The 13,800-nt window shown below is 36.7% G+C and overlaps 1 protein-coding gene across 1 annotated transcript in view; it reads right to left on the bottom strand.

The window, feature by feature from the left end:
• The window catches only part of ANO4 (anoctamin 4), a 459,674-nt gene that overhangs the window by 22,407 nt on the left and 423,467 nt on the right, over window positions 1–13,800 (bottom strand). The window lies entirely within an intron of this gene.

The raw sequence follows: 13,800 nt of genomic DNA, 5'->3' as shown, positions 1-13,800 counted from the left end.
CTTGAAAAAGAGGTACCCCTCCCCGAGCCTGGAAGCAGTGGCATCCTAGGAGCAATGATCATACCTAGAGTCCAGAGCTTGTTTTCTAAATACCATTCTCTAATAAAAGGAACCAGGGCTCCTTAGAGAAATGTTTGATTCCAGAGCTATGGCAGGGAAAAGACAAGATTAGTCTGGAATATCTTGTGATGCCAGAAAGTTAGGAAGTGCTTGAGAAATGATGGGGACACATCAATAGGACACAGAACAAACTTGAATGAGGTCCCAATGGCCAAAGCTGGAAAAATCTGCACAACAAAATAAATAAGGATAGTATTGGATTACAACCCAAAGACTAAGTATCCAAGTCCATACTGAAATAAATACAGGTATAAATATATACTGAAATAAATAAATGGGGGGAAAGGGACAGCTCTTTCTTATGACAGAATTCTAATTAATAAATGTAGAAGGAATGACTTAAAAATAGAAAATCACCATTAGTCAGACACCACAGTAGTAATTGTTACAGGCAAGAGCCATCAAAGAATGCTAAAATTAGTAGGGGAAATTATATTGAAAAAATGATTTGTATATTCTCAAAGTATCTCCCTACATGATAGTAATTACAAAGGAAAAAATAGTATCTTTACTATGGAGAAACCTGATAGACATCACCGTAACTGAGTCATCCAAGTTAATATCACCAGTAATAAGACATATTGACATCATACCCCCAAGATGGTGTACTGAGGAGGCTACAATATCCTTTCTGTGGAATTTTTGCCAAAAATGCATAACCTCAACCTAATCATGAGAAACCATTAGATAAACCCAAATGGAAGGACCTTCTACAAAACTAGTAGTCTTAAAATATGTTAAGATCATGAAAAAGACAGAACTGTCATAGACTGGAGGGAACAAAGGAGATACAACTAAATGCAGTGTTGGATGCTGGAATGGGTCATGGACAAGAAAAAAAGACAGTGGAAAACAGGCATTATTCAAATAAGGTAATTAGTTAACAGTACTGTATTAATGTTAATTTTCTGGCTTCAATATATATGTAAGATGTTAACCTTATGAGAAACAAGGTGAAGAGTATTTAGGAACTCTGTACTATGTTTGCAACTTTGCAAAATAAAAAGTTTTTAAAAAGGCAGTGCCTCATGCAAAACAACCAGATGGCATAATTGAAAAAAATTTTAAAAGCACTTGGCTGAATGAATGACTGCATATTTTCTACTGTTTTTACTTTTAAAACCTTATTTTAGAAAGTAACAACAAAACAATGACTAACACATACACCATTTTCTATGTAACAGGCACTGTTCTAATTACTTCACCTATTGTAACTCAGTTTTCACAACCACTCTATTATGTGGATACTATTATTATCCTTATTTTACAGCTGAGGAAACTGAGGCACAAAGAAGTCAAGTAATTTGCCCAAGACACATCACTAAGAAGCAATTCTAACATGGGTGATATGGTCCCAGAGTCCTAAAGAGTCCATTTACCTCATTTCTGTGATACTGCCACCTCCAGGGTATCCCCCATCTTTGGTTACATTCATACTCAGTGACTATGCTGGTTGGCACTTCACCCACCAATAGACACAGGCATTCCCTTCAGTTTTTCCCTTGGTTCCACTTTTCTCCTGACTTCCCTCTTTCCTTGGGTGAGTCCATCCGCTCTCATGACTTTATTATCTGTCTGATGAGGTTTCCCAATTCTCTCTCTCTCTAACCCTGACCAGTTGTCTGCTGCTATGCTACAGAAGCAGCACTTTCCAAACCAATCTCTCAATCTCATCCTTAAACCTGCTCCACCTTTCATGTCCCCCTTCCCCACCTCCCCTCAGAGCTGTCTTACATAAAAACCAGCTTTTAGCTAGCTCAGCCTTGAGAAGAGCCTCCAAGTCCCCCAAATTAATTACCCTTCAAAAATGTCTCTCATCTGTCCCTCCTCTCCACTGTCCCCAAATCAAACTCTGATTTTCTAACTGACTTCTCTGCCTCAGGCTTTCTCCTCCTTCCCCCATTGCTCTACTATTAATGTTGGTTAAAGCCCATCCCTCATCACCTTCCTACTCAATGTTTCAGTCGGTTCTTGTTGCCTGTAGACTAAATCCCAAACTTTTTGCGTGCCATTCAAGGGTCTTCTAAGCCTCATGTCCAAACATGCCCCATGACCCAGACAGGTGTCCCAAACAATCCTCTACCCACCCACACTACACTTCTAGTTTTATGGGGTCGTGTCATGTACTTAGTGTTTCTGTTCATACTCTGGTGAAATTCTATTCTTTCTCCAAGTGTGAGCTCAAATGCGCCCTCTTCTGGGCACATTTAATTAACTACTGCTTCCTCTGTAGCTCCCACAACTCTGCTTATCATCATAGAGCTTATTTTGTCTTAATTTTATGGCTCTTTACCTGTATAGTATCAGGTCTTATGTTTAAGTCTTTGATCCACTTAGAGTTCTTTTTGCGAGTGGTGTAAGATAGGGGTTCAATTTCATTGTTCTACATGTGTTTATCCAGTTTTTTCAACACTATTTGTTGAAGAGACTATCCTTTCCTCATTGGGTATTCTTGGCTCTCTTGTCAACAGGTAGTTGACCACATATGCGGAGGGTTTAATTCTGGACTCTGTATTCTGTTCTAATGGTCTATATGTCTAATTTTATGCCAGTACCATACTGTTTTTATATTACTCTAGCTTTGTAGTATAGTTTGAAGTCAGTAAGTGTGATACTTTTGGATTTGTTTTTTCTCCTTAGGATTTCTTTGGATATTTGGAGTCTTTTGTGGTTCCATACAAATTTTAGGATTGTGTTTTTCTATTTCTGTGGTGAATGCCCTTGATATTTTGATAGAGATTGTGTTGAATCTATAGATCAGTTTGGGTAATATGGACATTTTACAATATTCTTCCAATCCATGAACAGGAGATGTTTTTCCATTTGTTTGTGTCTTCTTCAATTTCTTTCAGCAAAGTCTTGTAGTTTTTGTTGTACAGGTCTTTCACTTCCTTGGTTAAATTTATTCCTAGGTATTTTATTGTTTTTGATGCTATTGTTTATGGGGTAATTTCTTTGTCAGATACTTAATTGTTGGTATACACAAATGCAGCTGATTTCTGTATGTTGATTTTATATCCTGCAGTTTTATGAAATTTGTTGATTAGTTCCAACAGTTCTTTGATTGAGTCTTTGGGATTTTTGTATGTAAAATCATATCATCTGCAAATAGTGATAATTTTACTTCTTCCTTTCTGATTTGGATGACTTTGTCTTACTTAGAAATCCAAAGAAATTTGGATTTCTTTGTCTTACTTAATTACTCTAGCTAGGACTTCCAGTACTATATTGAATAAGAGTGGTGGGAGTGGGCATTCTTGTCTTGTTCTTGATGTTAGAGGAAATTTTTTCAATTTTCTCCATTGAGTATAATGTTAACTGTGAGTTTGTTGTGTGTGGCCTCTACTATGTTAAAGTAGTAGTTTGTTCTATGCCCAATCTGTCAAGGTTTTTATCATGAAAGGATGTTGAATTTTGCAAATGCTTTTCCTGCATTTATTGAGATAATCATGATTTTTATATTTTATTCTTTTTTTTTTTTGGTAGTACAAGTTCTTTTTAATAATTAGAATCAAAGCCTGTCCTGGAACTCAGGTCCACTTAAGTCCAAAACCACTTAAAATTTTAATGGGGGGAGGGACAAGATGTCCCCAAGCAAGAATAAGATGGTGTTTATCAAAACAGCTTTGGACCTACTCAGGGCTTCAATTCTGAACCATAGTTTTGGGAAAAAAAAAAAAAAAGACAAAATGTGTCATTTCCTAGAAGAGTCTGAAGTGGAGTTGTCAGTTATCTGCTTTTAGCATTAGAGGATTTTTTTTTCCGGTATATATTCTTTTAGTGTATTTAATATTCTACATGCACACATACACAGATATCATTATTGCAAAAATAGGAAAATCTATTTTATAGTCTTCATGAAATGATCACATTATTGTGATTGCTTATTTAGTTGTCTTTCCTCCCAGGGAGGCAGGAATAATATTTTGCTTACCATCCATCACTCTTCTACTACCTAGCATAATACCTAGCACAGGAAGACAGATATATGATAATGCATACATCTAGGATTTTTTATAAATATGCCAAATTGCCCTTGTGGCAGTTGTACCAATTTTAAAACCCACAAGCAATTACGAGAAGTTCATTTCCCTTCGTTCTTCGCAAAATTTCATCTTATGACTTTTTAAGAATCTGCCATTTTGATGGGATTAATTTGTCTCTCATTTTTCTTTCACACACACACACTGTATTTTATTTTTACAAGAGATAAATAAACTGAAACCAAGCATTGTAAATGGATAACCACAACAAAAGCAACAATGATTGCAATTACCAAACACGAAACACACTCATACTATGTCATAATATTGACATTCACTCCAGTAATCCTCCGCTGTAACAGCTCCTTTACTTTGCAGTGAAAATTGATTTGTATATTTTTTACCTCTGAGTCCTTGTGGGATTTTTTTTTAAATTCAAACAGAAAGTCACAAAAATTATAATCATCCTCATCAGTTCACTCAGTCCCATGTAATTCATTTTTTTTCTCCTCTTGATCTTTTGTAAGCACTTTTATGAGTTCATCAGTTTTCCATTAGAGTTCTGAAAATGCTTATTCATTCAGTTCAGCAGTATAGTCAGTTACCAGAAACCTGTACTTGTCAGAGTCTTTTCCATGAATTCCTTGAAGATGAAACCCTTTTATAGGAACATTTTTGTGAAAGCATCAGAGTACACCCAGAACTGTCTGTAAATGACAAAAGACTTAAAAATGACCATGGTTAAAGATTTGATGAAAGTTCATAATAATGCAATTGACAAGGAAATTTAGTTATTTCTGAGATATACATTTTAAAGTAACTAGACTTATGACTTATAACGTTACACCAGAACATATAAGATTTTTAGAAATTTCACGTAATGTCTGAAACATTTATATTAACATATTTCCATACAAATAACCCAAAGAAAGTTTAGTACTAGTTGTTTTTCTTCTGTTTGTTCATTTGTTTTTTTATACTGCAGGTTCTTATTAGTCATCAATTTTATACACATCAGTGTATACATGTCAATCCCAAGCGCTCAATTCAGCACACCACCATCCCCACCCCACCGCGGTTTTCCCCCCTTGGTGTGCATACGTTTGTTCTCTACATCTGTGTCTCAACTTCTGCCCTGCAAACCGGCTCATCTGTAACATTTTTCTAGGTTCCACATATATGCATTAATATATTTGTTTTTCTCTTTCTGACTTACTTCCCTCTGTATGACAGTCTCTGGATCCATCCACGTCTCAACAAATGACTCAATTTCGTTCCTTTTTATGGCTGAGTACTATTCCATTGTATATATGTACCACCTCTTCTTTATCCATTCGTCTGTTGATGGGCATTTAGGTTGCTTCCATGACCTGGCTATTGTAAATAGTGCTGCAATGAACATTGGGGTGCATGTGTCTTTTTGAATTATGGTTTTCTCTGAGTATATGCCCAGTAGTGGGATTGCTGGATCATATGGTAATTCTATTTTTAGTTTTTTAAGGAACCCCCATACTGTTCTCCATAGTGGCTGTATCAATTTACATTCCCACCAAAGGTGCAAGAGGGTTCCCTTTTCTCCACACCCTCTCCAGCATCTGGTGTTTGTAGATTTTCTGATGATGCCCATTCTAACTGGTGTGAGGTGACACCTCATTGTAGTTTTGAGTTGCATTTCTCTAATAATTAGTGATGTTGAGCAGCTTTTCATGTGCTTCTTGGCCATCTGTATGTCTTCTTTGGAGAAATGTCTATTTAGGTCTTCTGCCCATTTTGGATTGGGTTGTTTGTTTCTTTAATATTGAGCTGCATGAGCTGTTTATATATTTGGGAGATTAATCCTTTGTCCATTGATTCATTTGCAAATATTTTCTCCCATTCTGAGGGTTGTCTTTTCGTCTTGTTTATGGTTTCCTTTGCTGTGCAAAAGCTTTGAAGTTTTATTAGGTCCAATTTGTTTATTTTTGTTTTCATTTCCATTACTCTAGGAGGTGGGTCAAAAAAGATCTTGCTGTGATTTATGTCAAAGAGTGTTTTTCCTATATTTTCCTCTAAGAGTTTTATAGTACCCAGCCTTAGATTTAGGTCTCGAATCCATTTTGAGTTTATTTTTGTGTATGGTGTTAGGGAGTGTTCTAATTTCATTCTTTTACATGTAGCTGTCCAGTTTTCGCAGCACCACTTATTGAAGAGACTGTCTTTTGTCCATTGTATATCTTTGCCTCCTTTGTCATAGATTAGTTGACCATAGGTGCGTGGGTTTATCTCTGGGCTTTCTATCTTGTTCCATTAATCTATGTTTCTGTTTTTGTGCCAGTACCATATTGTCTTGATTACTGTAGCTTTGTAGTATAGTCTGAAGTCAGGGAGTCTGATTCCTCCAGCTCCGTTTTTTTCCCTCAAGACTGCTTTGGCTATTCAGGTCTTTTGTGTCTCCATACAAATTTTAAGATGATTTGTTCTAATTCTGTAAGAAATACCATAGGTAATTTGCTAGTGATTGCATTGAATCTGTAGATTGCTTTGGGTAGTATAGTCATTTTCACAATATTGATTCTTCCAATCCAAGAACATAGTATATCTCTCCATCTGTTGGTATCATCTTTAATTTCTTTCATCAGTGTCTTATAGTTTTCTGCATACAGGTCTTTTGTCTCCCTAGGCAGGTTTATTCCAAGGTATTTTATGCTTTTTGTTGCAATGGTAAATGGGAGTGTTTCCTTAACTTCTCTTTCAGATTTTTCATCATTAGTGTATAGGAATGCAAGAGATTTCTGTGCATTAATTTTGTATCCTGCAACTTTACCAAATTCATTGATTAGCTCTAGTAGTTTTCTGGTGGCAGTTTTAGGATTCTCTATGTATAGTATCATGCCATCTGCAAACAGTGACAGTTTTACTTCTTCTTTTCCAATTTGTATTCCTTTTATTTCTTTTTCTTCTCTGATTGCCATGGCTAGGACTTCCAAAACTATGTTGAATAATAGTGGTGAGAGTGGACATCCTTGTCTCATTCCTGATCTTAGAGGAAATGCTTTCAGTTTTTCACCATTGTGAATGATGTTTGCTGTGGGTTTGTCATATATGGCCTTTATTATGTTGAGGTAGGTTCCCTCTATGCCCACTTTCTGGAGAGTTTTTATAAATGGGTGTTGAATTTTGTCAAAAGCTTTTTCTGCATCTATTGAGATGATCATATGGTTTTTATTCTTCAGTTTGTTAATATGGTGTATCACATTGATTGATTTGCATATATTGAAGAATCCTTGCATCCCTGGGATAAATCCCACTTGATCATGGTGTATGATCCTTTTAATGTGTTGTTGGATTCTGTTTGCTCGTATCTTGGTGAGGATTTTTTCATCTATATTCATCAGTGATATTGGTCTGTAATTTTCTTTTTTTGTAGTATCTTTGTCTGGTTTTGGTATCAGGGTGATGATGGCCTCATAGAGTGAGTTTGGGAGTGTTCCCTCCTCTGCAATATTTTGGAAGAGTTTGAGATGGATGGGTGTTAGCTCTTCTCTAAATGTTTGATAGAATTCACCTGTGAAGCCATCTGTTCCTGGACTTTTGTTTGTTCGAAGATTTTTAGTCACAGTTTCAATTTCATTACTTGTGATTGGTCTGTTCTTATTTTCTGTTTCTTCCTGGTTCAGTCTTGTGGGGGGTTATACCTTTCTAAGAATTTGTCCATTACTTCCAGGTTGTCCATTTTATTGGCATAGAGTTGCTTGTAGTAGTCTCTTAGGATGCTTTGTATTTCTGCGGTGTCTGTTGTAACTTCTCCTTTTTCATTTCTAATTTTATTGATTTGAGTCCTCACCCTCTTTTTCTGCCTAATGGTTTATCAATTTTGTTTATCTTCTCAAAGAACCAGCTTTTAGTTTTATTGATCTTTGCTATTGTTTTCTTTGTTTCTATTTCATTTATTTCTGCTCTGATCTTTATGAATTCTTTCCTTCTGCTAGCTTTGGGTTTTGTTTGTTCTTCTTTCTCTAGTTCCTTTAGGTGTAAGGTTAGATTGTTTACTTGAGATTTTTCTTGTTTCTTGAGGTAGGCTTGTATAGCTGTAATCTTCCCTCTTAGAACTGCTTTTACTGCATCCCATAGGTTTTGGATCATCGTGTTTTCATTGTCATTTGTCTCTAGGTATTTTTTGATTTTCTCTTTGATTTCTTCAATGATCTGTTGGTTATTTAGTAACGTATTGTTTAGCCTCCATGTGTTTATGTTTTTTATGTTTTTTTCCCTGTAATTCATTTCTAATCTCATAGTGTTGTGGTCAGAAAAGATGCTTGATATGATTTCAATTTTCTTAAATTTACTGAGGCTTGATTTGTGACCCAAGATATGATCTATCCTGGAGAATGTTCCGTGTGCACTTGAGAAGAAAGTGTAATCTGCTGTTTTTAGATGGAATGTCCTATACATATCAATTAAATCTATCTGGTCTGTTGTGTCATGTAAAGCTTCTGTTTCCTTATTAATTTCTGTTTGGATGATCTGTCCATTGGTGTAAGTGAGGTGTTAAAGTCCCCCACTGTTATTGTGTTACTGTTGATTTCCTCTTTTATAGCTGTTAGCAGTTGCCTTATGTATGGAGGTGCTCCTATGTTGGGTACATATATATTTATATTTGTGATATCTTCTTCTTGGAATGATCCCTTGATCATTATGTAGTGTCCTTCCTTGTCTCTTGTAACATACTTTATTTAAAAGTCTATTTTATCTGATATGAGTATTGCTACTCCAGCTTTCTTTTGATTTCCATTTGCATGGAATATCTTTTTCCATCCCCTCACTTTCAGTCTGTATGTGTCCCTAGGTCTGAAGTGGGTCTCTTGTAGACAGCATATATATGGGTCTTGTTTTTGTATCCATTCAGCAAGCCTGTGTCTTTTGGTTGGAGCATTTAATCCATTCACATTTAAGGAAATTATCGATATGTATGTTCCTATGACCATTTTCTTAATTGTTTTGGGTTTGTTTTTGTAGGTCCTTTTCTTCTCTTGCATTTCCCACTTAGAGAAGTTCCTTTAGCATTTGTTGTAGAGCTGGTTTGGTGGTGCTGAATTCTCTTAGCTTTTGCTTGTCTGTAAAGCTTTTGATTTCTCCATCGAATCTGAATGAGATCCTTGCTGGGTAGAGTAATCTTGGTTGTAGGTTCTTCCCTTTCATCACTTTAAGTATGTAATGCCACTCCCTTCTGGCCTGTAGAGTTTCTGCTGAGAAGTCAGCTGTTAACCTTACGGGAATTCCCTTGTATGGTATTTGCCGTTTTTCCCTTGTTGCTTCCAATAATTTTTCTTTGTCTTTAATTTTTGTCAATTTGATTACTATGTGTCTCGGCATGTTTCTCCTTGGGTTTATCCTGCCTGGGGCTCTCTATGCTTCCTGGACTTGGGTGGCTACTTCTTTCCCATGTTAGGGAAGTTTTCGACTATAATCTCTTCACATATTTTCTCGGGTCCTTTTTCTCTCTCTTTTCCTTCTGGGACCCCTATAATGCGAATGTTGGTGTGTTTGATTTTGTCCCAGAGGTCTCTTAGGCTGTCTTCATTTCTTTTCATTCTTTTTATTTATTCTGTTCCATGGCAGTGAATTCCACCATTCTGTCTTCCAGGTCACTTATCCGTTCTTCTGCCTCAGTTATTCTGCTATTGATTCCTTCTAGTGTAGTTTTCATTTCAGTTATTGTATTGTTCATCTCTGTTTGTTTGTTCTTTAATTCTTCTAGGTCTTTGTTAATCATTTCTTGCATCTTCTCGATCTTTGCCTCCATTCTTTTTCCAAGGTTCTGGATCGTCTTCTCTATCATTATTCTGAATTCTTTTTCTGGAAGGTTGCCTATCTCCACTTCATTTAGTTGTTTTTCTGGGGTTTTATCTTGTTCCTTCATCTGGTACATAGCCTTCTGGCTTTTCATCTTGTCTTTCTTTGAATGTGGTTTTTTTCCACAGGCTGCAGGATTGTAGTTCTTCTTGCTTCTGCTGTCTGCCCTCTGGTGGATGAGGCTATCTAAGAGGTTTGATGGGAGGGACTGGTGGTGGGTAGAGCTGACTGTTGCTCTGGTGGGCAGAGCTCAGTAAAACTTTAATCCACTTGAGTCTTGATGGGTGGGGCTGGGTTCCCTCCCTGTTGGTTGTTTGGCCTGGGGCAACCCAACACTGGAGCCTACCTGGGCTCTTTGGTGGGGCTAATGACATACTGTCGGAGGGCTCACGCCAAGGAGTACTTCCCAGAACTTCTGCTGCCAGTGTACTTGTCCCCATGGTGAGCCACAGCCCCCTCCCACCTCTGCAGGAGACCCTCCAACACTAGCAGGTAGGTCTGGTTCCATCTTCCCTGGGGTCACTGCTCCTTCTGCTGGGTCCCAATGTGCACGCTACTTTATGTGTGCCCTCCAAGAGTGGAGTCTCTGTTTTCCCCAGGCCTGTCAAAGTCCTGCAATCAATTCCCACTAGGCTTCAAAGTCTGATTCTCTAGGAATTCCTCCTCCTGTTGCCGGACGCCTAGGTTGGGAAGCCTGACGTGGGGCTCAGAACCTTCACTCCAGTGGGAGTGAATACCACTCTGTGGTATAAGTGTTCTCCAGTCTGTGAGTCACCCACCCACCAGTTATGGGATTTGATTCTACTGTGATTGCACCCTTCCTACCATCTCACTGTGGCTTCTCCTTTGTCTTTGGATGTGGGGTATCTTTTTTGGTGAGTTCCAGTGTCTTCCTGTCGATGATTGTCCAGCAGCTAGTTGTGATTCTGGTGTTCTCACAAGAGGGAGTGAGAGCATGTCCTTCTACTCTGCCATCTTGGTTCCTCCTATATTTTATTCTATTAATGTGATATATTACATTTAAAAATTTGTGTATGTTGAACCAATTTTGCATTCCAGGGATAAATCCCACTTGGTTGTAGTGTACAGTTGTTTTAATGTGTTCTTGAATTTAGTTTGCTAATATTTTCAGAATTTTTGCATCTATATTCATCAGGGATATTGGTCCAAAGTTATCTTTTCTTATAGTATCCTTATCTGGTTTTGGTATCAGGGTAATGTTGGCTTTGCAGAATGAGTTTGGTAGTGTTCCCTCCTCTTCAATTTTTTTAAGCATTTGAGAAGGACTGGTATTAATTCTTCTTTAATTGTTAGAAAATTCACCAGTGAAGCTGTCTGGTTCTAGGGTTTTCTGTGTTGGGAGGCTTTTGATTACTGATTCAATCTCTTTCCTCATTATTGGTCTTTTCAGATTTTCTGTTTCTTGCTGATTCAGTCTTGGTAGGTTGTCTGTTTCTAGAAATTTATCCATTTCTTCAGGTTATCTAATTTGTTGGCATATAATTGTTCATAGCTTCTTATCCTATGTATTTCTGTAGTATCAGTTGTAATGTCTCCTCTTTCATCTCTAATTTTGAGTCCTCTCTTTTTTCTTAGTCTAGTTAAGGGTTTGTCAATTATGTTTATCTTTTCAAAAAACCCAGCTCTTGGTTTCATTGATCTTCTCTATTGTTTTTCTGGTCTCTATTTCATTTATTTCCACTCTGATCTTTATTATTTCCTTCCTTCTGCTAACTTTGGGCTTAAATTGTTCTTCTTTTTCTAGTTCCTTGAGGTGTAAAGTTAGAGTGTTTGAGATCTTTCTAATTTCTTAATATATGCATTAATTTATATAAACTTTCCTCTCAGAACTGTTTCTGCTGCATTCCTTAAGTTTTGATATGTTGTGTTTCCATTTTCATTTGTTTTGAGATAATTTTTAATTTCCCTTTTGATTTCTTCTTTGATCCGTTGGTTGTTCAGAAATGTGTTTAGTTTCCACATGTTTTTATGTTTTACAGCTTTCTTCTTGTTGTAGATTTCTAGTTTCATACCACTGTGGTCAGAAAAGATAGTATGATTTCAATCGTCTTATATTTGCTAAGATTTATTTTGTATCCTATCATATGATCTATCCTAGAGAATGTTCTATGTGCATTTGAGAAGAATGTGTATTCTGTTGCTATTAGATGGAATGTTCTGTATATGTCTGTTTAGTCCATTTGGTTTAAAGTATGCCTCAGTTCCAATGTTTGCTTGTTAATTTTCTGTGTGGATTATTTATCTGTCACTCACAGTGGGACAGTGAAGTCCCCTACTATTATTGTATTGTTGTCTGTTTCTCCCTTGAGATCTGTTAATATAGTTGACCTTTGAACAACATGGAGGTTAGGGCCCCAACCATCTGCACAGTTAAGGTCCACATATAACCTTAGAGTCGGCCCTTTATTTACGTGGCTCCACATCCATGGATTCAGTCAACCACAGATTATGTTGTACTGCAGTATGTATTTATTGAAAAATATCCGCATATAAGTGAATCTGTGCAGCTTGAACCTGTTGTTCAAGGGTCAACTATTTTTGCCTAATATATTTAAGAGTCAACTGTATTTGCTTAATATATTTAGGTGCTCTGACGTTGGGGGCAAATATATTTATGATTATTATGTCTTCTTGGTGTATTGACCTCATTTATTATTATATAATGAATTTATTTGTCTCTTCTTTCTTGCTGTTTTTGGCTTGAAGCCTATTTTGTCTGATATAAGTATGGGTACCTCCCCTTTCTTTTGGTTTCCACTTACCTGAAATATCTTTTTCCATTCCTTGACTTTGAGCTTATGTTTGTCTTTAGAGCTGAAATGTGTCTCCAAAAGGCAGCATATAGTTGGGTCTTTTTTCAAAAATTTATTTTATTGAAGTATAACTGGTCTACAGTTTGTGTTAATTTCTGCTGTACAGCAAAGTGATTCAGTTATACATATATATACATTCTTTTTCATACTCTTTTCCATCATGGTTTATCTCAGGATATTGAATATAGTTCCCTGTGCTATACAGTAGGACCTTGTTGTTTATCCATTCTATATGTAATAGTTTGTATCTGCTAATCCCAAACTCCCAATCCATCCCTCCCCCAACCCCATACCCCTTGGCAACCACAAGTCTGTTTCTGTTTCGTAGATAAGTTCATTTGTGTCATATTTTGGATTCCACATATAAATGATATCATATGGTATTTGTCTTTCTCTTTCTGTCTTACTTCAGTTAGTATGATAATCTCTAGGTCCATCCATGTTGCTGAAAATGGTATTATTTCATTCTTTTTTTATGGCTGAGTAGTATTTCATTGTATGTATGTACCACATCTTCTTTATCCAGTCATCTGTCAGTGGACATTTAGGTTGTTTCCATGTCTTGGATATTATGGATAGTGCTGCTATGAACATAGGGGGTGCATGTATCTTTTTGAATTATAATTTTGTCCCATTATATGCCCAGGAGTGGGATTGCTGGATCATATGGCAACTCTAGTTTTTTGAGGAACTTCCATATTGTCTTCCATAGTGGCTGCACCAATTTACATTCCCACCAACAGAAGGAAGGTTCCTTTTTCTCCATACCCTCTCCAACATTTATTATTTGTAGACTTTTTGATGATGGCCATTCTGACCAGTGTGCGGTGGTACCTCATTGTACTTTTGATTTGCATTTCTCTAATAATTAGCGATGTTGAGCATCTTTTCATGTGCCTCTTGGCCATCTGTATGTCCTCTTTGGAGAAATGTCTATTTAGGTCTTCTGCCCATTTTTCGCTTGGGTTATTGTTTCTTTGTTATTGAGTTGTACAAGCTGTTTGTATATTTTGGAAATTAAGCCCTTGTCG

The sequence above is a fragment of the Balaenoptera ricei genome, chromosome 10 (assembly GCF_028023285.1).
Source record: "Balaenoptera ricei isolate mBalRic1 chromosome 10, mBalRic1.hap2, whole genome shotgun sequence".
Lineage (NCBI taxonomy): Eukaryota > Metazoa > Chordata > Mammalia > Artiodactyla > Balaenopteridae > Balaenoptera > Balaenoptera ricei.
The sequence above is the reverse complement of the archived record's forward strand: the minus strand, read 5'-3'. Positions and strand labels throughout refer to the sequence as shown.